This window comes from Artibeus jamaicensis, unplaced genomic scaffold (genome assembly GCF_021234435.1).
Source record: "Artibeus jamaicensis isolate MK-2021 breed Jamaican fruit bat unplaced genomic scaffold, CSHL_Jam_final scaffold_612, whole genome shotgun sequence".
Taxonomy (NCBI): domain Eukaryota; kingdom Metazoa; phylum Chordata; class Mammalia; order Chiroptera; family Phyllostomidae; genus Artibeus; species Artibeus jamaicensis.
In genome coordinates, this window is record NW_026522049.1 from 7,032,999 (window position 1) to 7,057,129 (window position 24,131).

A 24,131-nucleotide genomic window follows, 5' to 3' on the forward strand; every position below is an offset into this window, starting at 1 on the left:
GCCTATAAAATTAAAACCAATTTCTGAGTCTGCTTAGAAAGAAACTTAATCACCTTTGGAAATGAGCCTCTGAAAGAGAAAAGCTAGTTTCTCAGCTCTCCTTGCCATTGTAGTTGGCTGCTTTGCCAGGACCTGGTTTAAATTTGAAGGTCAAATAGTTAACTTATGATAAATGATACTATATTGAGGTCTGAGCCAAGGCAAAGGGTGTGGGAAAGCTTATAAGAAAACCATTAAGGCTCTAATTTTTCTGACCTGAGAGGACTCTGGATAGAAAAAGTATAGATTCTCGCAATAAGTACTTGTGAAGAAGCCAGAGAGGGGATCACTGGCTGAGCTGAGACTCAGAACCTGACAATAACCCCATTTAAGGTTGAACTTACAAACCTGTCCTCTGAAATTTCAGATTTGCCTTCTCTTTTTTCCTTCCCTTCTCTGATCGGATAGAAGAGGATTCAGGTAATAACAACATGTTTGGTTTAACAGGGCCATGGCTTAGGGTGTCAGTGAGAGAACAGAGAGAGCATAGTGGGGTCTAAGTCAAGAAGGGCTTTGTGTCTGTGCCGAATACCTGAACATTTTTTAAAATTAGCAAAGCATATCAAGGTGAAGGGTATCATAATATTATTTTTAAAGACAACCTTGGTTGGTAGTGGAGAGCACAAAATGCTTAATTATTGGTATCCCATCTGTGCATGGGATTCTTCTTGTTCATCAGCAGAGACTTTTGAGGGGGCTTCTGGAAGCAAATGCCCTTCAATTGTGAGACCAGCCATACCCAATTTTAAAGAATGCAGCAGGCAGAAAATGGGCAAGTGGCCAACATTTTGGAGGTGATAGGGCACTTGCACACCTATTTGCATTAATTTGAAGATGAAATATCCAAGGTGCAGGGCCATAATAGAAGCAATCATGGGAAATAATTTACTGGCTGATTTCAGCCAATATAATATCACTGGAGATGTAAATTTATTCTCCTTTTCCTTTCTTCATGCTGTACTTAGACACACTAATTACAGATATTTTTTGAAAATGTCAGCAAAATATGGCAGGGCCCAGAAGCTGAGTCGCTTATCACCAACCCATCTTTCTGACATTTCCTCATTTGAGATTTGAGCTCAGGGGTTGATGGAGGTGAGGTGAGGTGGGGTGGGCAGGGAGAATGGCAAGTTGCTTTAATTTAAAATATTCTTACACTTGTCACTTTATGTTATCGTCTGAAACCTGTGCTATATTAGTAGAATAGACATAAGCTGCATAATTAATGTGGAGAAACCGAGGGATAAGGGCTCTGGGAGGCTCTCTCAGCTCAACCTCTTCTTCCACGTGCTCCAAGCACTTGATCTCTTCCATTGCAAACCCACACTGCACAGTCCTCCTCAGAGTACAGGCTCCCAGAGCCCTAACTCTGCAGCCACAAAACACTCGCAAACCCATCTTTGCTCTGATTCGTGCATATGTCCCCTTGTGCATAAAATGTCATCTTAAGTTTTTATGGATTCCAGGAGAAATCTAGCCAGTTGGAACCCCTTCAGCAGTGCCCTTCAACTTGACTGGGTGGTGCCAGGCAACATTCTCCAACTGGTCTGCTGCCTATGTGCTAGTCTTTCCCATCATATGTTCTCCTGGTCCCAAGTTCCCCATCGCCATTTTTTTAAAAGTCCTATTTTTAATTACAGTTCATTTCTCCCAAAGGGTACAGGGGTCATAATACAAAATAGCTTGTTTCTGAGTTTCTGCTTATGGTTAGAGAGGGATGGAGGAGAAAACTGCTTCGATCTGGAACCAGTTATTCGGCATGATAGATGGCCAGTGAGAGCTCAGACAGATGGGTGAGAAAAGAGGACAGCTCACCTGATCCTCATTACACACACCTACCCTTGGAAGTCTTTCTACCAGACATCCTGAATAGCTCAGGGTGAGGATGGAGGCCAGTCCCCAGGGCACGGAGTAAAGGATGCACACCTCAATGATCAACGGGAACGCTCGTGTGAAAAGAAAGGGGGGAATTGTGCTCGACATAGTCACCTGGGACAGACCATTTTTTCTACCTTTTATAGTCATACATAATCTACAGATCTTGGCACCTTTTAAGGGCTCGACACATTTTAGATACTACTTTATAAAGGGAAGTTTGGAATGCTTTAAACACAGAGTTTCCATTACTTAAAAAGGAAACCCAGAGGGTGTAATGTGTATAATAATTATTTCAGCATTTAGCAAGGTTCTGTGTATCCATCATGGTCAGCAGTGAGGACCCCAGTGGACACGTAGCCGAAGGTTAAGTACCCGCCTCTGAAAGCAGAAGAGCTAGGGAAGCAGAGCAACGTGGGGGAGAGAGTGGGCAGTTTGTCGAGTCTCTGCTGTGTGCCAGAAGTTCGTGCTTAGCATTTCTCACGTGACATTTTGTGACTGTTTGGGGGTGCGCTCTCGCATTCTCCATTTAGAGCTGAGGAAACGGAGCCTCGTAGAGCTTCAGTGACTTACCCTAGGTCACACTGTGACCAAGATCCAGCATCATTCCCGCTGGAGCTGAGTATTTCAGCAAAGGGGGAAACCAGAACCATGGAGGCTGAGTGCATCCCCTGGGTTTTCCCAAACCGGATCCTGAGCCCCTTCCCCTGTCCCCTTTCCCTCCTTGCTGAAGTGGAATTATGTTGTCTCTTCATGTGACTTTCTTTTGGTTTATCCTATTTGAAGTTCATCCAGCATCTTGAATCTGTGGGTATTATTATGCCCTTGCCTATTTAGAAACACTTTCAGGCATTTAAAAAAATATTTTTTCAATTCCACATGCTTTCTCCTTCTGGAACTTTAGTGTTGTCCCACAGATTGCTGAGGCTCTGTTCATTTCTTTTTTCAGTCTATTTTCCTTGTTGTTCAGTGAGTAAGTCCTGCTGGTTGGTTTTCAGTTTTGCCGAATCTGTTGTCTTCACTCTGCTATTATTGAGGGTGTCCACCCACATTTATGTTTTTGTAATTCTGTCATTTCCATTTGGTTCCTTTTTATAATTCCTCTCTCTTTGCTGAGATTGGCTTTTTTTAAAGGGGCATTTGTAATTGATTGTTGAAACATTTTGATGGCTATTTTAAAATCCCTAGTAGATAATTCTAACATCTGATTCATCTCAATGGCGACACTGGATGCTTGTCTTTTCCAATTCAGATTGTGGCTTGTTTCTTTGAACAGCTTATGTTTTATTTTATTCAGACACATTGGTTATTATGTTAGCAGACCCTTGATTCTATTTAAATCTTCTGTTTTAGCAAGTAGTAAGTAGCCTTGCTTAGATTTACTGTGTAATTCTGGCCTACCTTTGTGACCTTTATTTGCAGTGACACTTTCGTGCTCAGAGACCTTCCAGCACTGCTGGTTTTTTTTTTTTTTTGGTGCTACTAGGACCCCTACTCAATCCCTGATGGTGACATTTGCAGGATGAAGGGCACTTTCCCGGGTTGCCTGGTATCACTGGGCCACCTTTTGTGTGCACATGTGTGGAGGGACATTGTGGGGCAGAGAAGCCAGTGGGCCTCAGTGTTCGTACATCTTTGGATATAGATCAGGGATGCGCAGAGCTTCACTGTGGCACTGCTGTCGGTGAAGGGCTGCCCTCCAGCACCATGGTTTCTGGGTGGTAGGGTGGTAGGGTGGTAGGGTTGGCCCCGGGTTGGCCCGGGGTTGGCTGCTTAGCTGCAGGTGGATTGGACCACTTTCTGGTTGTGGGAAGAGAGGGAGATTTAGCTAGAGAATGCAGGCCTTGCTTCTTTGTTTTTTTGTCTTTTTGGTGGCTCTGGGTTTTGGGTCTCTCCAGAACCCAGTCTGGAGAATATGCGACATAAGATAATAAGCCCCAAATGTGCCACTTTGTTGTTCTTCAAGTCCTAAGATTCCTAGCCAGTCCACCTTCTTTTCAGCTTTCCAAGTCTGTTTGTCATTGTCAGTTGGATACTTTCCAGGGTATTTGGTTAAACCTAGAACACGGACACATGAGCCTATGTCATCTTTCTGCACAGCAGAAAGTGGTATCTCATGTACCGTTTTTGATCAGGAAAAAAAAAGTTCATTATGTATTAAATCAACTTCTAAGATTTGAAACACTATGCATAGTATTGAGCTGTGCATTTTCATTTAATAAATGAAAGTTATACTTATAAATATGCATAGAAAATAGTTCAAAGAAATATAAAATACAAGATTGACTTTTTTAGGGTGGGGGAAGTAACTGTGATTTTTACTATGTCATATTTATCTGGATTTAAAATTTTTTTAAGTAGTGAACATTTTGATTTTTGTAATCTAAAAATAAAGGTTACTTCTTATTTAACTGATATTTGAAAAAAGTATACTGACTGGAAAATTAAATGTAATCATAGTGGATCAAATTCTAATTTTGACAAGAAAGGCTGGGGGTAGATAATATGCTTGTGGTTTTTTAAATCCTTAAAGAACCATTAAAGTAAAGAGAGATTAAACTTGTAATATGCTGCCCCCAAAGGCAAAATTCAGAATGAGGACAGAAATTACAGGGAGGGGCATTTGGCTTAATTTAGTAGAGAGCTTTTATGAAATCAGTTTTGTTCAGCAATGTTCCTGATCACTTGCCAGATGTGTTACAGAGTTTTGTGTGATGGAAAGGTCGTCCAAGGTGACAATACATCTCTTCTGCCAAGTACATTCTAATGATCTCATTATCTAGGTGAGAACACCTCACTAAAACTTACTGTTCATTAGAAAACAAACTTGTCTCTGTTGGAGAAAGGTAAAGTCCAAGAGAGTGGACATTTAATATCTTGCCTTTCATACTTATCTTTCCTTTGAAAGGGTCACCCACGTCTTTGATTCTCTCCAGGTGCCAGTGGTGCAGGGCTCATCTCCCTCGTGGAGGTAAAGGATGGTGGAGAAACCTCCCCCCGCCCAACTTCTCCTTATTGTTGAAGAAGAAAAAAATTCTCACTGCAACATCTGGCTCCTATCTTGTCCAGATATTTGTCATTTTGGTAACTAAATGTGTTTTTCCCTGAACATTTTCTTCTGTGTTTAACTCAAACCGCTTAAGGTACGGGGTGTAGAGGAGAGGTGGGCAGTGGAACTGCCCTGGCCCCAAGGCAAGGGCTCTGAGTTCAAGTGTTTGTGCTGCAGTCTACTTACTGGATGACACTGGGTTACCCACTCAGATCTCTCCTTAGCCACGCTCTAGGTAGACAACCCAGTACGTGGGGCATTTAGTAGATGTTTGCTGAAAACGCACATAAGTGTGTGAATCTGTAAAATACTGTGGTTGGTCTGTGCTAGTGGTGTGCAGATTGTGCTTGGGAAGAACCGAGAGGCCCAGCACATTGTCCTTAGGACATTTCGTAAAGAGGATGCATGAGTTGCAGTGAAAACTTTAGAGGTAGTATTTGCTTAAACAGACACAAAGACCACACCACACAGCAGAGAATCGGCTTTGGAGAGAAACTGTGTGGGGTAGAAAATCAGCCTCCTTAGTTCTTTTCAAATGGAACTTTCACAGCTCAGCTTAGAGAGTTTGCCATTTTGAATCTGAGCAGTTTAAAGTGTCTCCTGTAAGTGCTCGCCAAAACCAAGGGCCACGTTTCAGTGTCAGTGGAAAGAGCCACAGGCCTCCGTACAAGACATGAAAGGAGCTTTGAACATACAGACTTCACCTGCATCAAATGAAAATATTGAGTGTTACTTTAAGAGCACAAGCACCTTAAAAATCCTTTAGTCCTCATGACCAGCTCAAAGCCTCCTCTCCCTGCCTGCTGGGAGCTCCCCAGAGAGAGCCAGTGTCAGGGGTGGTGGGTAGAGAGGCCTGCAGGAGAAACACAGGAGGTCCCTGCGTGTCTTCCCAAGGCTGCTGGCCCTCTCTCTTTGCTTCACCCCTGACAGGACCCAGCTAGCATCTCTTCCCTCCCCCCCCCCATTTTATCCTTTTTTGTTGTTTTTCTGAAGATTTCAAAAAACTTGTTTATTGACGTAATAAACTTGATAATACACTTTTTACAAAGTAAACTCACCTGTGTCATCTACAGCCAGACTGAGGTAGAGGTTTTCTAGAACCAGAGCTGCACCCTCCCAGGCCCACCTTTCCCTACTTGCTGCCTGCCAACATAGTGGACTGAACATTAATCTTCTAATTATACAAACTTCCTTTTGAAGTTTATATAATTGACATCATATAGTAGGAACTGTTTTGTCCAAGTTCTTTTGCATGTTATGTTCATGGGGTTCATATGTGCTGTGGCATGGGGTGGTTGTGCTTCATTTTCATTGCCATGTGAAATGCCATTGCATGAACACAGGGTGGGGCAAAAGTAGTTTACAGTCATGAGGACATGAAACACAGTTTATTCTTGTATTATTATTATTGTATTTTTCATACAGGCAGCTGTAGAGCTGCATTTAACATTCCGTTGGTGCACATTTGGGTTGTTTCCAATTTGGGGCTATCAGGAATAAAGCAGCTATAAATATTCTTATATATGTGTTTGAGTGAACTATCCATGTGCTTCTTTTGGGCATATACCTAGGAGCAAAGTTTCTAGGTCCTCGATTATTTAGCTTGAATAGATCCTGCTAAAGGGCTCTCAGAGTGAAGCAGTTTGTTGTCTCACCAGCGTGTAGGGAAGTCCCTGCTGCCCCACACCATTGCCCACACTTGGTGTAATCTGTTTCATTTTGGCCTTTGAATGTATGTGAAGTAGTGTTGCCTTGTCATTTCGATTGGTATTTCCCTGATAATACATACATATGAGCCCTTTAAATATATTTATCAGCCACTTAGATAACCTCTTTTTTGAAGTACCTGCAAAATCCATTGCCTCCCCCCCTTTTCTGTATGAGGTTGTCTGTTTTCTGAAAAATTATTGTATTTATTGTAGTTCTTTTTATTTTCTGGATTTGCATATATGTATATATATATACACATATACATGTATGCACTTTAATATAGACCACTCTAGTATTTCAATGATCCCTCTGTCTCTATGGTTCGTCTTTTCACTCTTTTAATGATAATTTATTGTAAATATAAATTCTTGGTCCAATTTAACATTTTTCTATGATTTTAGTTTTTTGATATATTTAGACATGTTTACCTACCATCTAGTCATAAATATTTGTACTTTTATTCCTACATGTAGGTCTGTAGTCTCTCTGGAATTGATTTTTCTATCCTGTATTAGGTGGGAACAAGATTCACTTGGCCCCATATGGCTGTCAGTTCATCCAGGACCTTGTATAGAGAAGACCACCCTGTCCCCACAGTACCGCAGGTGTCTCCTTTACACTGAGTCAGACGACCACATAGAGTTGTATTGGTCTCTGGGACCTCCTTCATCATTGCGTTGGATTATTAATTTCCGCAGTCATTCAATATATGTCGCATGAATATTTCAAGATTCTCCTCAGTTCTCCTCACTCCTGTAAGGTCACCATCCCTGGTGTGCTTTCTGAGCATCAGGAGATCACAAAGGCAAGGAGACCCAGCCTGCTTGTCTGAGGAGACACTCAACTCACTATCTGCCTGCAGATGAACTCGAGTGTAGAATTAAACATGGCAACTTTAACCTTTTGCTGCATAAGAAAAGCAGTGTTGTCTGGTGATTTGAATGGATATGTTTATTCTTGACTGTTCACAGGACTGCAGTTACCTGCTCTGGGTCCTTTCACTTCTAGGCTCTCAGTTATTTTGCCATGTCTTCTGCCAGCTGAGTAAGCTTTGCAGTAATTAAATCAAATGTTATCGAGCATTATAACCCATGGCCTTTTAAATCACCACTGTAATTCTCGTATTGAGCATTACTTAAAGCCAATTTTATCTTTTATCTGAAATAAATCGTGACTTTGTAAATATTTAACTTTTTGGGGACATTGTTCATGCTCAATAAGCCAACATTGCATGTTATTAAACTTACTGTGGAATATGCATTCATTTACTCTTTAAGAGGAAAATAACTAGATTAAAAAATCATCAGAATTGCCATTGAAGTCAGGGCTGCTCACTGTTCCCTGGGATAACATGACATGCCTGCCTCCATAATATCACCTTGGCTTATTATTGGCTCAGTCTCCTTAACTTCAAAATGCTCTCTTAAAAAATATTATTATACATTATCTATGGGTCCTTCAAAGTTAAACTTAAATATCACCCCTTCCCTAAAATTTTCTTCACTGCTTCCACTGACATGACTTCCTTCTTCCCTTCTGATTAGATGGCTCTTCCAATAATGTTTAAGTTTCTAACTGAAGAGTCTTTCCTGGACAGGAACAGATAGTAAACTCATCTTGGTCAACACACATCACCCATTTCTACTATAGCATTCTGTGTCTCCAGGGCTCCCGCCCTGGCAATACCCAGAACATCACAACTCTGAACACTGATGACTGTGGAGAGCTGTTTTCAAAACCCTTTGCCAGTCGCAAGGTGACCACATGTTTCTGCCTGTTCCCTGCCACTGTCAACAGTGTCCTGGATGAGAGGTGCACTCTGCAGTCCCATTACTGATCCATAAGCGGTAACCTTCATTTAAATGAGTATTGTTTAGTTGGTTAGCGGCTGACCTTAGATTTAGAGGTTATGTCATTCTGCATTTCCTCTCAGTGTAAGAGTGTCCTCATTAACTGCTCTGGGCTGTATGAAATAGACACACACAGCCAAGTACACAGCCAAGTCCCTTCTTTGGCATTGAAAGAGATGGAATGGCTATGTGAGCACCCCTGGGGGGAGGGGCTTTGACACCTCCCCTCTCTAACTCTGCACTTTCATGTTGGTTCAGTTTCCTCATCTGTGGAAAAACAAAATCAAACTTCTCCAGGCTGTTGGGAATATTTAATGGGATGGAACACAAAGGAAAACACACACTGTGAGTGTGAAATGTTTCCCAGTATGAGCTGCCAGCAGTGGTCTGAGGTTACCTCCTTCTCCCAACCTCAGTGAAAATTTCTGTTTAATTCGCATTTTTGGAATGTATGATGGTACCTTAGTTTTTATACCTGGTTCTCTGAAAGAAAAATGAGCAGCCTTAGCAGAGTCACTTGAGGAGAGCGTGGTGGATGAATGAGAGCTGGGAAGGCCCAGGAAAGGAGGGCAGACCTGGGCTGCCGCTGCCCTTGGTTCTGGGGGGTGGCTCCCACCTCCCTGGCAAGGTGGGGCTGGGCTGCTCCCCACTCACAGGATGGCTCACGATGACAGCTGCCACAGGGTGGCTGAGCCTGGCTGCAGCCTGGGTCTCCCTAGTTGCTTTCCAACTCTTCTCATCCTGACTTGGGTAAACTCAGTACCCAGAACAAAGGAGCCACTGCACCTTTAATTATGGAGGCTTATTTTCCTCTCTGGGAGGAAGCATGGAACTCCGAGTGTAATCATCTCTGGCAGGTAGTGTACAAGCTGCCCCGTTAATTAATCTTTAATGTCATTAATTGGCTGTCTGTGTGATTACAAGGAAAGGAGTAAACACTGTTTGCAAATCAATTGAATTCTCATCTGAACCAGCATTTAGTTTCCAGGGTAAATAGAAACAATTATAAGCCTTCTGCTGGCTGGACTTCCAGGGCCTGGCTGATAAGATTATTGAACAACAACAAAAAAATTCAGACAATGATCTCTTGTTACAGATGTGCTAATTGAAGGTGTTCTTCTCCATGAACGCCCTCATTTGAAATCAGCTCATTGGTTTCTTGTGGATCAGGGATAAGATCAGAAAGCCAGTATCATAGGGTCAGGGTGTTCCCAAACACCCATTTATTTCTCTTCATATTGATTTTGCTTCTATGGTCTATTTAAGTCAAAGTCTTCATCCTGAGCCGAGTTGATGGTGGGCCATTTGGTTGGGGTTGCCTGCTGTCCCTGCACCCCTGGGAGAGACTTCATGTGGCACAAATAATGGCTCACATAGTGGGGACTCTGGGCCAGCAGGATCAACATCAGTGGGCAGTTTGTCAGAAACTCGTTTTTATGCCCCTCCCCAAATGACTGAATCAGAAACTCAGTAGTGAGGGCCAGAGTTTGTGTTTCGAAGGGCTTCCTAGGGGGTTCCAGTGTGGACTGATGCTGGGAACCACTGGTTCCGGCAGATCAGGGCTGCACCCACTTCATGTGAGCAGGAGGACGTTGTTCCCTTTCCTTGCTGTGGGGACCCACTCAGAGAGGGAACATAGAAGAGACGACTTGTTCTATTGGAATCAGTTCATTGGACTCCTTGATAAGTAACTGTGAGAAGTAAACTGCTTTCCCGTGGCCTCAAATGTGTCTGCAGTGTTTCACCCCCAGTAGCTTCTGAGCTCTGGTACTGGAAATGGCCATTTCAGCTTGATTTCTGATGTCTTTTCCAGTTTGCAGAGGCAAATAATCAGGGCCAGAGAGCTGGTTTCTAAGGGAAGAGGAAGCAGAGGGCAAACTGCTGCACATGGACCAGAAAGTTCTCCTAGAAGGAGAACGGCACTCTTTTGAGGGAAGGAGAGGGCCTGAGTGTTGATCTTGGAATACTGTAGTACTTCCAGGCCCCTGTGAGAGTCACAGAGATGCTGGGAGTGACACTTGTGGAGTCTTGGTGGAGCTATTGCTTCCTGGCTGGGAGGGATGACCACTTGAGTCTTCTCCTTAGTGTGGCCGTGGAACCCTGCCAAAGCCCTGGGTGGAAACAGACAGAAAGTCCAGGAGAGTCAGCTCTTCCTGCAGGTGTGGAAACCAAGACTCAGAGTTCACCTCAGTGCCTCGACAGTCTTCCCTGTGATCCTTTCCTGGGCTTGCATGTTTACTTAACATTTGTGTCTTTGCAAACTTCTCAGGATCCAAAGCCAGTGTTGCATTTGTGATCAGAGAGTAGCAATCCTTAATCAAAGTATGTACACTTCAGGCTGCCAGCCGGCAGGGTCAGGAGCCCTGGACTTTTCTTTATTACAGGTTGATGATGGAGAAGCTTTGGCATAAGGATTAATTTCAGTATTTATCTATTTCTTGTAATTTTCTAGGGATCCAAGGACTGTTGGGGATTATATGACAGCTTGTTGAATGGGACAAGTGTGTCGTAGGCAAGCAATATAACTCCAGAACTCCATTTTACTTCCTGCTTCCTGGGACCTGCACATCCTGGTGCCTTCACCATATGCTGGCTTCCCGGGAAAGGGGCTCCTCCCTGAGATTCTTCAGTGGGCCTTGTGTGTTTGTAGACAGCACTTCCTTGTGTCTTGCAAACTCATAGGATGGCCACATTTATGAACTATAATATGTGTGCGCATCTGTGTTGGTTCTTATTACGTAAGCATCAGGCTGCCCTTTGGATTGTAATAGTCACAAATCCCTCTAGATTGGAGTTTCCCTGTGTACTTATTTTTGCTTTTGGGGAAAGCTTAAGTTAATTATATCTGCTTTTCCAAGAGAATAATGTGCTCTCAGTCTGGGGTAATTAGGCACTCTAATTAACTTTTTTTAAAAAAAGCAACACATAGCTTTATAGTGGCTATAGTCTCTTCATTAGTTTAGTTTGGCTCGTCTTAACTGGTATAGTTAATATTGCTAATTTGCATATCTTTTCCCATGGTATTTAGTGCCATAACTTGTAATGAAAACACACTTTACAGTACACCGGAGATTGACTTAATGGAATTAGCTCTGTCATGAGCACAGATTCTTCCAGTGGTTATGGGTTTATCTTCATATTTACTGCTCGGCACTTAATGGTACAATTTAAAGTGGGAGAAGCTTTTTGAGTAATCATTTTTTAACAATTAGCTTAGGGATAATTTGGAAACTATCACTTGAAGAACTTTAATAATGTAGAATAAGCTATTTCTGGAAATGTTAATGGAAAGCATGCTCCTTGGAGACTGCACAGAGTTAAAAGATCTGTAAGAATGGCTATTAATTATGGCCCACAGCCCTCTTTCTGCTATTAGGCAACACAGTCATAAAGCCAGATAATGCGTCATTCAGATTTCACAGCACCTCTCCCATTAGACACAGAGGTAATCTCGGCAGCATGAAGTTCCAGCATTGGGAGAAGTAGGTCACATAGGAGGACCCTTTCCCGGTACCCCTGCTGGGCTGCACGCAGCTTCCTTTGGCTTCAGGGGGACATATGCAACAAGTACCTAGGATTCAATGAGCAAATCCACTGTATTCATTCATTCTAGTATTCAAACAGCTAAAATAACTGTGGTTTTCAGGACCTGCTTGTTCTTCCACTATATCAACGAAAACCACCCATTTCACAGTGTAGGTGCAGAAGTGCACAGAATGGGATCTGTGTGAATTTTTGGATGTGAATTCATAGCCCCTGCCCACCTGTGACAGGACTAAAGTGTTCTCAGACTTTTCTTTCCTGCCCCCCATCCCAGACCCCTCTCTCCCAGTCACTCATTCTCTCCTTGAACGGAGTTCTCAGACGGGCATGCATTTGGGTTGTGCCGTACTGTGCCCAGCATGTCTTGTCTTTTATTCCCAAGGCATAAGACATCAGTCCCCAGCAATCTGACGGCTTCATCAGCCACAGGCTCCCCTCTCTCTTTTTTGCTTTAGCTAAAAAGCAGGAGTGTAATCTGCTTGTCACAGGGTGTTTCTGACCTTGGCCTCCCTGCATCTTGGCTTTGAAGTATCATCAGAACCACAGGTGGTATCCAACAGGGCTATTTTGTTCAGTGCTTCTTGTCCTTAGTGGGCATGCCTGTTTTAGAGAGATGCAGCACTGAAGTGGAGGTTTCCCACTGCGTGGGAGACATGCACGATGCTTTAGTGGGGAGCCTGTGACAATCAGCATCTTCCTTTTTGCTCTGAAGTCAGAAAAGAGAAAAGGTGTGACAAAGGGTTCAGTCTGTTCTGCTTATCCACACCTGCAACTGTTTTAAAACAAAAGAACTGTAAATCCTTCTCTGTATACATTTCTATCTGATATATGCCTACTTCATGGGCAAGTTTTTTTTTTTTAACAAAAGGGCTTCTTGGGGATCAAGTACTATTTGTTCTTCCCTTCTACTTAGTTGTACTGAAGCCATAATATAAACTAATTAGAGATTTGTTATTCAAGAGGAGTAGTAATAAGTTTGCCAACAAGGGCATTGCCTAATCTCATTGCAGACACACCAGTGAGTGTACATGTGTGAAATTAAAGGGATCAGGCTGACTCCGGCCCGCTTGCCTGTTTTTATCTTTTGACAGCACTTCCCGCCATACAACTGCATAACGGCTGTTATCGAGGGCTTAGTGTAATATACGAGAGTCTGACAGGGTCCCTTTGATAGTTCATCAAATGCTCTGTTAGTGAGGATCAGAAAGTCAGATGTAATAGCCTATGAGATTTATCCCAAGCAAGTAAAATCTGAGAGAATACCATAGTCTTGGCTACAGAGAATGGATGAGCTACTGGCGGACTCGGCTTTTTTGCTGGGAAAGAGGCTGTGCTGTGCCGTCCTGGGAGCCAGTCCAGTACCCGCTGCAGAGGCCCCTCTTGGTGCACAGCCTGCAGGCAGAGGAGGAGTGATCACGGTGGAAATGAGGGGTGGAAAGGGGAGCTCATCAGTCACCACCAAGAACGGCTAATTTGAGAACCCTCCCAAACACTGTTTTTGTACATAGTACTGCCTTGGTGTGGTTTGAATAAAATATAAAGCACTGGGGTGGGGGGAATGGGAAAAAACCCCTAAAAATCCTAGTTGTTGAGATTGTCGATGCAGAGTTACACATTCATTCATTTAGTACAGGGCAGGGGAGGGGGGATCCAGTGGAATTGAACACTCAGACATCACCGCTCTGGAACTAGGTTTCGTGTGAACATGCTGTCAAAGCCAACTCCTAGGGAAGCAGTCACAGCTGTTTGTTGAATATATGCTTATAAATGCTTATCTCTGCCTCTCAGAATTATGCAGATTGACACAGAAGCCTAACTTGTCTTTTGTAACACATCAGAGACTTTTTGCAGCATACCACAGCCAACAGCATGATGATGTGTCATGTATTTCCTCAAAGCAGTGAAGAAGAAATTGTCCAGACTTAAGCACCCTGATATTTCTTCTAGAGAAGAAATTGGTGGGGGCGCGACACCTGGTTTCATTACACACTGTTTTGCTTAAAGATGCAGAACTTGTTGATGACATTAAGTGAGGCCTTACTGGGCACAGCTAACGGGTGTGGAGGTGCATGCCAGCACAGTCTTGTCTGGAGCCTTGTCAGTACGATTCAGTGCGATTCAGTGTGTTAATCAGGAGAATGTGTGGTCCATTCACAGTACAGACCCAAGGCATGAATGGAATTTTTCAAAACTCTGTACTTGGTAGCCTTCATGTGCTCATTCTGGAATGAAAAATTAATAACCTCCTGGAATTGTTCATTATAAGATTTGATTAAAGAAAAGGTAATTAAATCTCCAAGTAATGGACTTGCTGATTCGTTTGATTCAGAGTGATTAAGATCAGCCAGGCAAGGGCATGAGCTGGGCTCCCATCTCCCCAGAGGGGAAGTATAACCCCGGGTCCGTCTGCCCGCTTGCTCAGTTACGGACATCCTTAGGGAGATTAAAGGGGAATGCCCCCTTTGGCTGTACACCCTCATATTGGTTCTACTTGGAGTGCTGAGGGTGGGGATGCTTTGTGATGGCAGTGTGGCCTCAGTGCACTGCAGCCTGGCTCCCAGCAGCACAGGTGGCCTCAGGTTCCCTGGCATCTACCTGAGTAACTCATGCTCTCTCTTCAGGTCTCAATCACCATGTCTCATCTGAATGCCTTTCTAAAGACTAAAGTTTAACCAAAGCAAGTTGAGAACTGTATAACCACAGTGGCTATAATTCTAAATACAAAAAGAAAAAAAGAAAGAAAAGAAAAGGAAATAGCAGAATGTCAAGGGTGAGACTACTGAAAATAATCAGCATGACATCATGATTTCCTTCTTCCAGAATCTTCGGTGTCTATGCCAGGGATTTCTGTAAAGACTTGAACAACCTAACTCTCTTTTATCCCATAAATCCTGCTGAGATGGTCCATTCCGAAGGGTAGGGTGGCCCTTTGTGTGCTGTGTTGTGAGGAGGAGGGAAAGACATTCTTCACTGGGAGGCGGCTGTCACTGCTATTGTGGGCAATTTTTAGAAACACAGGAGGGACTAGCAGCAAAGTCCCTTCCTCATTTTCCAGAAATTTGATCTGCCCACAGATGGGTCTTCCTTTCACCTCCCATGGCCAGAGTGTGCCACCTACACACTGGTGGCCTTGGTTTCCTAGGCAGTCTGTTAAGCCCGTTCACCTACCTGAGCTCTCGTGGGCAGTTTGTTTTGTAAAGGGCTGGGGCTTTCAATTACAGAAATTCTTTTGAGAGGTTAATGCCTGCAGAGGGACAAATCCCCCCATCTCCCCCCCCCCCCCCGACTACCACCTTCTGCCTCTTCCCATGCCCCAGGGAGCAGATACCAACCCCTTCTTTGGTTGCCAGGATCTCAGTTCTGAGGCGTAGGCTGAGAGCTCAGAAAGGTGGAGGTTGGTCAAAAGAACTGTGCATTTCAGTGGGAACATGTCCTCTGCCCTCCTGCTGTATCAGATCCTCTCCACTCTCCTTTGGTAAAGAAGCAAAATGACTCTCATACCTTTCCTTGCTGGTGAAGAGGTTCCCTGCTTGCATGGGTCTCAACATCCTAGGGTTCTCTGGCAGTTCGAGGAGGTGAAAACAGCACAGAAAGGGTTTATGTGGCTTAGGATGGTTCACTTCTCCTCGGTGGTCTCTAGACTCCTCATCCAATGATAGAACTAATGATGCTTGCCTTCCCCAAGTTGTTTTGAGTCTCTGAATACTGTAAGTGAAAATCTTTGCAAACCATAAAGGACTATTACAATTCTAAGTCATATATATGGATAAACATATATACACACCCACACATATATACACACAGGGAAGAGGGAAAAGGCTGAAAGGAAAACACTGAATTGTTATCCTAAGAAACTTTTAGCTTTGCAAGAAACAAGCTTTAGGAATTATAAAGCTGAGGGTGGGGATGCTTTAGGAATTATAAGGGCAGACAGATTTAATCAGGAGTCCCTACAAAAGTAATCAAGATCAAATGAACTATAATTATGGTGATCAGTTTGTGAACTGTAATGCCATGGTCTTAATTTTAAATATTATGAAGGCCTGTATAGTGAATCAATCTGTCATTGCAAAGATAATAAAATGTTCGTGTCTGATGGGATATATTCTGTTTGATGGAAAATTTGTCATTCTTTTCATCAGAAGCCACTTATTAGGGTCATCAGTTTTTAATTTAGTTAAAGTGAATGAATCCTATAAATTTCTCTCTCCATTCAATCCATTGATCTATATCTTATTTACTTTTAGATACTTAAAATAACAAATTTAATATAACTGCTTATACTTATGCAGCTCCTATTCCAATTGCTTCTTAAAGATTATTTCCTCCAAAATCCCCCAGATGAAATCAGGCTCTCTGGTGATAAAGCCCCCGGGTGAGCTGGAGTCTTTCTCTGCTGCTTGTCTCAGTCTGTTGTTCGACTCTCGTTTTCATGAGTCTATTTAGTCTTTGTGCCCTGCAGTCCAGGCTGGAAGACAGGAGGGTGGAGGGTGTGGCTGTGTGAGCCCCAAGGCCGGGCACGTGACGTTTTGAATAAATCTGCCCTCCCCCCCCCGCTTGGGAGGCGCTGTCTGTGTGAGTATATGGGCCTCTGCAGGTCATTCCTCTTTCTGCTCCTCAAAGTCCCCAGCGTGTTTCTGCCACAGACCTGTCCTAGTTGATGGTTTCTCTGCCAGGACCCCACCGCCTCTAGATTTTGCCTGGCCGCCTTCCCTGCAAAATGTCATCTAAATGTCACTGCCTCAGCAGGGCTTTCTCTGATCTAACATATCAAAATTGGAATTCCTCTCCTTGGCAGTCTGAATCTCATTTTTCTCTTTGTTTTCTTAGTGTACCTGTCACTATATGAACTGTCTTTCTTATGTAGAAATCTGTGTTCTTGTGTGGATTTGTGTATTTATCACCTGTGTTCCTGCCAAGACGTAAGGTCTCTGAATGCAGAGCTCTATCTTATTGATTTGTTTACTTTTTTATTATCAGGGACTAAAATAATTCCTGATGTTAGCAGGCATCCAATAAATACCTATTATATGAATAAATAAATGATCATTAGATATTCTAAGGTATAGAGTGCATGAAATGATCAAGAGATGAATTTTATTATAACAAGTTTATTCAGGTAATTAAAAAAAAATCCAACCCATGCTTTGGTATTGCATAAAAACAGGGTTCTGCTAGAAACCAGTTTTTCTTTGGATGTTAACTTACAAAGGATTTCTAAAGTAGATTGGAACTCCACCCAGAGGTAGGTTAAACATACTGAAGCCACTTGGCCTGGGTGTTCATCGACTCCTTTTGGTTTCTGGCCCTGCATGAGGCTGCTGTGGTTCCTAATTTCCTGACTGGCATCTGTGTTCACCATCCCATCCTTGAGAAGAGTCCACGCTAAGCCATTGTCTGTAGGGTTCATCTCACCCAGTTTGTTTGCAAGGAGAAGTAAAGATTAAAATCAGTGCCTTTGGGGCCATGTTAAACTTCTAATAACTTCATGCAACTTAGGTTTCCCTGTCCTAGGTGTGCTCTAATTGACATTAGAAAAGCATCGACTTGATTCGCCAGTCGTGGTCTCATTTGCATTTTTTCGTGGGAAGGTCTGTGTAGGGCGTTGCTTTCCCCAGAAAGCAGAGAGTGCAGCTGGATCCTTGAGACACCTTCAACCCTCACCTCCCCCAGGTATTAGAGGAGTGGGATGTCAAGGGCGATTGAACTTGGGCCCAGGGTACATTTCTTTTTTAGGGAGAAAATCTGTCACTTTTGAAACTGTGCAGTGTGATAGACCATCTGTTTTCATCTGTAAATATGAACACTATTGGCACTACTTGTCCTTCTATAACTGTCATTCCAATGCGATGAAAACTTCTTACCAATGGCTGATTTGTCTCTATAAATATATATATTTAAATATATATGTATGTATATACATCTAGATGTATGTTTGAGAAGTTCCTGGTGAAACATTTGATAAATTTGTTCTTTATAGATAAAAATCTTAATACCTTTCAATGAAAATGAATTAGCATTTGAAGGGAAAACTTGAAAGAAAAAGCCACTTTTATTAATTATTTTTTAGTAGAAGGCTTGATTAGGTCTTTCATATAGTTTAGAATTATTAGGACTAATTTTCAGGTTTCCTTTTCCTGTCTGTGTATCAAAACTTTAAGTCAAATGCAACATACTTTGCCATAGAAAATAAAGCTGTGGCCTTCATCCAAACTGGACTGCATTTTATTTCCTGGGGGCCACACAGAGCTGTTCCTGAGAACAAGTACACGGCAGTGCCCTCTGAGAAAGACACTGGCCAAAATCGCAGGCGGCGAGTGAGTGCATGCCGAAAGGATGTGGGAACATACAACCGTAATTAAGGCTTTCCGGAAGTTATCTCAGAAGGGCGGTGTGGAATGGATGTAAATGCAGTTCAGCCATCTGAAACCTCATTACTCGTGCTCACTCTCTTTGGAGAAAGCCCATGGAAAGTAGATGGCTCAGTCACGAAAGCACACACAATCAGAGTACCAGGGCACAGGAAGCATTGTCTACACCTGTGGACAGCTGGTCCTGGCCAAGTGGGCCTGTGCACCGTGGCCTCCTCCACCAAGTTATCCCTACAAACAGGCAGGGTGGGCGTAGTGTCCTTGAGCCTCCTTATTTACCTGCGAAGTCATTCTTGCAGTCAGCCGACATTTCTTGTGTGAGTTTCCTTTTTACCAAGTAACAATGATTTTCCATTTAGTGTTTTTTTTCCTTGTAATAAGGAAACGAGTTTGTGAGTCCCCTCTGAGAGTGGCAGTGTTTCCATCTTAAATTAATATGTTGGAATTCTGTTTCACTATGACCTTGCTCCTGAGAGACAGAGTCACTCCAGTGTTCCACCCAAGCCTTCCTGGTTATTAGATCTCGGACTGTGTGACTTCACTTTGTGCGTTCTGTCTGCACCGCTCGCTGGCCTTCATTAGCTGGCATTTGATCTGTTCTATTCACTGGAGACAGACATCACAGGACACTGTTGGAAAAAACCGAGCAGCTAAGCAAGCTTGTTTCCTGACTTCTGCAGTATCAGTTCTGTTCCCAGGTCCCCAGTCTCAGGTTCTTTTCCTCACCTGACAGTGCATGTGTTAAGTCGTTCTTTTCGAGGTGTAAATCACCGATAACATTGTCATTTAAACATACAGATTACATAAGCATAAATTTATAAATCAGCTATGACTCAGGGTCCTGGGATTATCATTTTTACAAAATTAAACGTTAAAAAATTTTTAATTTCTGGACATTTCTCTTTGCTTTGTATTTCTTCCCAGTAATTTGAGGACTCTAAGGCCACCTTTGCTATATTAATCACAAACCCTGGTTCTTCTGAGGGCGGCCTGAGTTGTGCTGAGCTGTTTACAAGGAAGGCAGCCAAGTGATAGCACCCAGTTCAGCCAGGCACCTCCTGGGATATTGGTACTTCATCCATCCGTTCTCTAAAGGAAGAGAGAAAACGGAGACTCAAGTACCTGAAACAGTCCTTTCCATTTAGCTTAATACCTACCTGCATCTTAGTTCGTATTCCCCCAGAAGCCGACCCTGAGACAGGCTTTAAGTGCAAACAGTTTATCTGGGCTGGGCTGGGCAGAGGGTGGGGATAGGGGACGAGTGCCACAGAGAAGGGAAGGCAGCAAGTAGAACATGCTCTGCCACCACAGGTGATGAGTGTTGGATCCCGAAAGCAAAGTCTGGGACATGGTGTAGAAGACAAGGCCTGGCATCAACCCAGCTGAAGGGCAGAGTGGCTGGGGGGGGGTTACACACCAGCTCCTGCGAGTCACTGGTCGTGGGTGCCCCCCTAGGATGTCCGTCTCCTGGCAGTCCTGGCCAGCAGCAGCCACAGCCTCGCAGGCGCCGACGCCCACATTCAGATCTCCTTCACACCCACGAATCGGTGGGTTCGATGGATGTGGCCGAGGCTTTGGCAGGGGCTGCTGCTCTTAAAGGACTTTCATTTTCAATATTGGATGAAATCACAGAATCATGAAGTTGGATGTGACTAATCTAGCCAAGGAAAAGGTGAGAAGGATAGTTTCAGTGTAACTGCTCTTCCTTAATGGGAATATTGAGGTTTTAGAGATGAACGTGGCTTGAGGTCATATACTTGAGAAAAAGAAAGATGACATTAAAAATACGAAGCATACAGAAGCCACAAAGCTATGAGGAGAGGCTGACCATTGCTCCTGAGCATCAGGGTCGAGGGACACCTCAGTGGATGTCCTGCCTGGTGGTGCAGAGGCGCCTCACAGGCAGCTGGGCTCCAGACACTGACTGGAAGAATAGACAGCCTTCTAATTCACAGTGGATATTTCCTATTTGATTAAGTGTACAGCTTCATTCTAACCAGTCACGTTTTTCCCCTGAAAGAGCCCCACGATTAGATTAACATAACACCTCAACTTTGTAAATGGAGGGTTGAGAAAAACCCTAGTCTTAGCATAACACACTTAGAAACTGTCCTTCAGGTGGAAGCCACTCTGATTATGGCAAAACTCATCCATTTTCTGTCTCAGACTTAATGTTAAATATTAAAAACATGCTGATGAATCTTGTTTCCAGCCTCTGAAGGTATACTTTGTTGGGGAATTGTAGCTACCTATGTAATGGAGGTGAATACTTATATTATCAATCCAATGGAAACACAAGTCAATTTATTTTTCTTATCTTGAGTCCAATCCAGAGAATTTGATTATCAGTTATTTATTTAGCACTCAGTATTTTTAAGTTTTGGATAGAAGGAAGAGAGTGGAGGTAAAACAAAAAAGGATAAAAGTCTTGTAACTCAAACTTCTGAAAGCGTTAAAGTCATTCATTTAAAAAAATTACTGTGAAAATCCTGTGTCGGGTACTGGGCTATGTTCTGAGGATACCAGGTGAACAAGATGGACATGAGCCCTGAGCTGGTGGGGAGCAAAGATGGATCAAAAAGAAATTGCCATTCGGTGGTACATGTAGGAGCTTAGGGTTTTTTTCTTCTTGCTTTCTTGCTGTGAGCCATTCCTTGGCTGTATTGGATAGGGGTTTTAGTGTTCTTTCCCTGAAAAAAATCTATATTAGCAATAGGATGGTAACTTAACATGTAACTGTGAATCGCAAACTTGAACTATGAAGCTCAGGGTTGCTGATCAGTTCTTGCCTTGACACTGGTTTGTATTTGTTCAGGTGGCCAGAAATATTCTTAGAGGCTAGGTCTGTAGAAGTGTTCCAGCAATTGCAACTCCGTGCCATGTTCTGTGGGACAGGATTAAGAGAGAATAACATGAACATAATTTTTAAAAGGTAAATATGCTAGATGGATGTGGGGAGATTTTCCTGGTGTTTGTCATAGGATCTCTGGTTGGGTCTGCATTGTCTCTCAGAGCCAGGCTGGGCAGGTCTACCAGGAATCTGTTTGCATGCAAGTCTCCCAGTTAATAACTTATTTTAAGGAAAGAGGAGTCAGGTGCAACCTTGCAGCTGGAGGGGACGGTCAGAGTGATGTCAGTGCTGAGGGAAGAATAACACTCGTGTTAGAATCCAGCTCGACCACCAAGGGTGGGACTGTTGTCTACATCATAAGGAGAAAGATGATTAAAATAAAACTGGCAATGTTTTCCCATCAAAAATATGCAAGTCAGGGCAAGTCAACACTGTCACATCAGAGTATAAAGAGGAAGGGTAAAGATTTTCCCCTAGACCACTGTCGAGCTTGGGCATTGTGGAGATTTAATGCACCAAGGACGAGTCAGGTGGGAGGTGCTGGAAGTGGACTTCTGAAAGAAACATGTGGAGGATGACTACAGAGATTTTTCAGCACCAGTGGGCAAACTTACAGTAGTGGCAGTGTGTGGCAAGTGTGGCAGCCACACCTGTTGGTAGTGTACTGTGGGCGGACGTACCAGGTGTACCTCACAGAGATGAGTTCTCTGGGGATTCAGCAGTGATGGTCCCTGAATGCTGATGGGTGCGTTCATAGGTTATGGGCAGTATCCTGCAGGGACTCCTTGAAACCCCTGGAGGCAGAGTGGATGCTTTACAGGGAATCAGGTTCCTCCTATGAGCAGGAAGAAGCAAGAGCCAGAAAGTAAGGATTGGAAGCCAGTTCCCATCTGTGCTCTCAGGGGGTGGACTTATAGGAAACCTGAGGCAATTTTCCTCTTCCCTCACCTCCTCCTTTAAAATTATTATATTTTAGTATTACTATTTTTATTGCACAGGAGCTTTTACTTCTTGCTGTACTCCCTGTGGATCTAAGAAAAAGTTTTTTACTTTTATTCATTTGTAATGTCAAGATGGTGGTTCAGGAAACGCTTAAAATGAGGGACATTTATTTTGAAAGCAAACTTTGTTACCCATACCCATTTTCCATGCCGTCTGTTTTCACCTTCCAGAGTAGTGTCACAGAGTTCACTGACTTAGTAGAAAATGATGGCAGTCGTGACGACCCTTCAAAGAGTCTTGCGTGAATTACCGAGAAATCTGCTTTTATTTCCCTGTAATTATGGTCCATCAGATTCCTAGAAAAACATCTCCTGACCTTTGGGGGGAGATGCTGTGCAGTCTTTACATAGTTGGGCTTGCCTCCCCATGGCTCTTTGATCCTGTAATGTCCCATCTCCCTCCCTCCCTCCCTCTCCCAGAGTTCATTATTGAATTTGCTCTTTTCTGCCCATCTCTTTTCCCCACAATTTGTTTGCTTCCCTGTCCCAACCACTGGGGGTCCCCGATAGATGTTGCTCTTTCATCTTCAAATTGGGGGATTTCTTTCATCCCTAACTGCAGCGTACAACTCCTTCTTCTGATTACCTTTACCTAAAACAGTGGGGAGAAAAGTGACATGAATGAGGATGTGTTTCAGTCATCTCCACTAGAAAGCAAACATAACCACATGTGGCTATTGAATTCCAGAGAGACGGGACGACTGTGGGCCCCCATACGAGTGAGTGAAGGGAGCATTAAAATGGAGGTGCATCCGAGCGCCCTTGGCTGGCATCTGCTCTGAGTCCTGGCAGACAAAAGAGGTGCAAAATACGAATTCTTTCGACAGCATGGGGAATTTCCCCCCAAAATGATTTTACTTTACTTGACAATTATTAGCAATTTATCTCAGTACGTCTGATTACAGTAGTAAGCGAGTGAAAATGTATGAAATAAACAGCTCTTTCAAAGCCCTGCGAGTGAGTCTGAAGCTCTTCTTTATGCCGAGTGACTGATATTAGACATTCAAATCACTCTTCCCCATGTTCATTATGTGGGATTTGAATAGGGTCATATAATCCTAACCTGCTGTGTTCTTCACTTGCTAATCCATTCCAACACCAGTGGAATATTAATGACTGTAGAGCCATAACACTTTCTATAACCCCTGCTATTTACTCTCTGACAAAATTAAGTACAATCTGTGTTTGATTACTCAGCATTGGACTTCAGCAAGAAAGAATTCAATTTTGTAAAATAACAAAGTTTTGGGTAATTGCATGCATAATCAGTGCATCTTTTGTCCACTCAGGGGTGATTTTGAGGGCTGGTTGTTACTCCTTCCCCTGTCTCTAAAGGAATGCGACACTCCTAAGGTCATAGTCCTCATTGCCTTAATGAACAGCAAGGAAAAAATGAATTGAACTTCAGACATTTCTTTTTTGGTTTGGTTTTAGATTTCTTTCATTTTTTCCTTTTTTTTTTTTTTTGCATTTATCATTGTGGACACAGAATTTTGAAGTCAAATCAGGTTTTCTGGATATCTTTCTTGAACCATTGGTCTGGATGAAGTTTGTATTCTGGTGAAAGGTGGTGTATTTTGTTTTTGTCAGGAAAAGATAACTATATGACTGTCTTATTGTCCACCACTGAGGATGAAATAAAAGTCCGGATGACAAAGGACAACTCCTCCTTGACACTAAATGCACATCAATAATAATAAGCTAACCCTTAGCCAGAGGGGTGTATATTGGCTCCTCAAAGGTGCTGATTCAGTAAGGAAAACAAGCGGGTAGAGAAACTTTGTTTGCTGCAGGCTTTCAGATGTAGGTGCAACTCTATGTGCTCCATTTTTCTCCAGAATG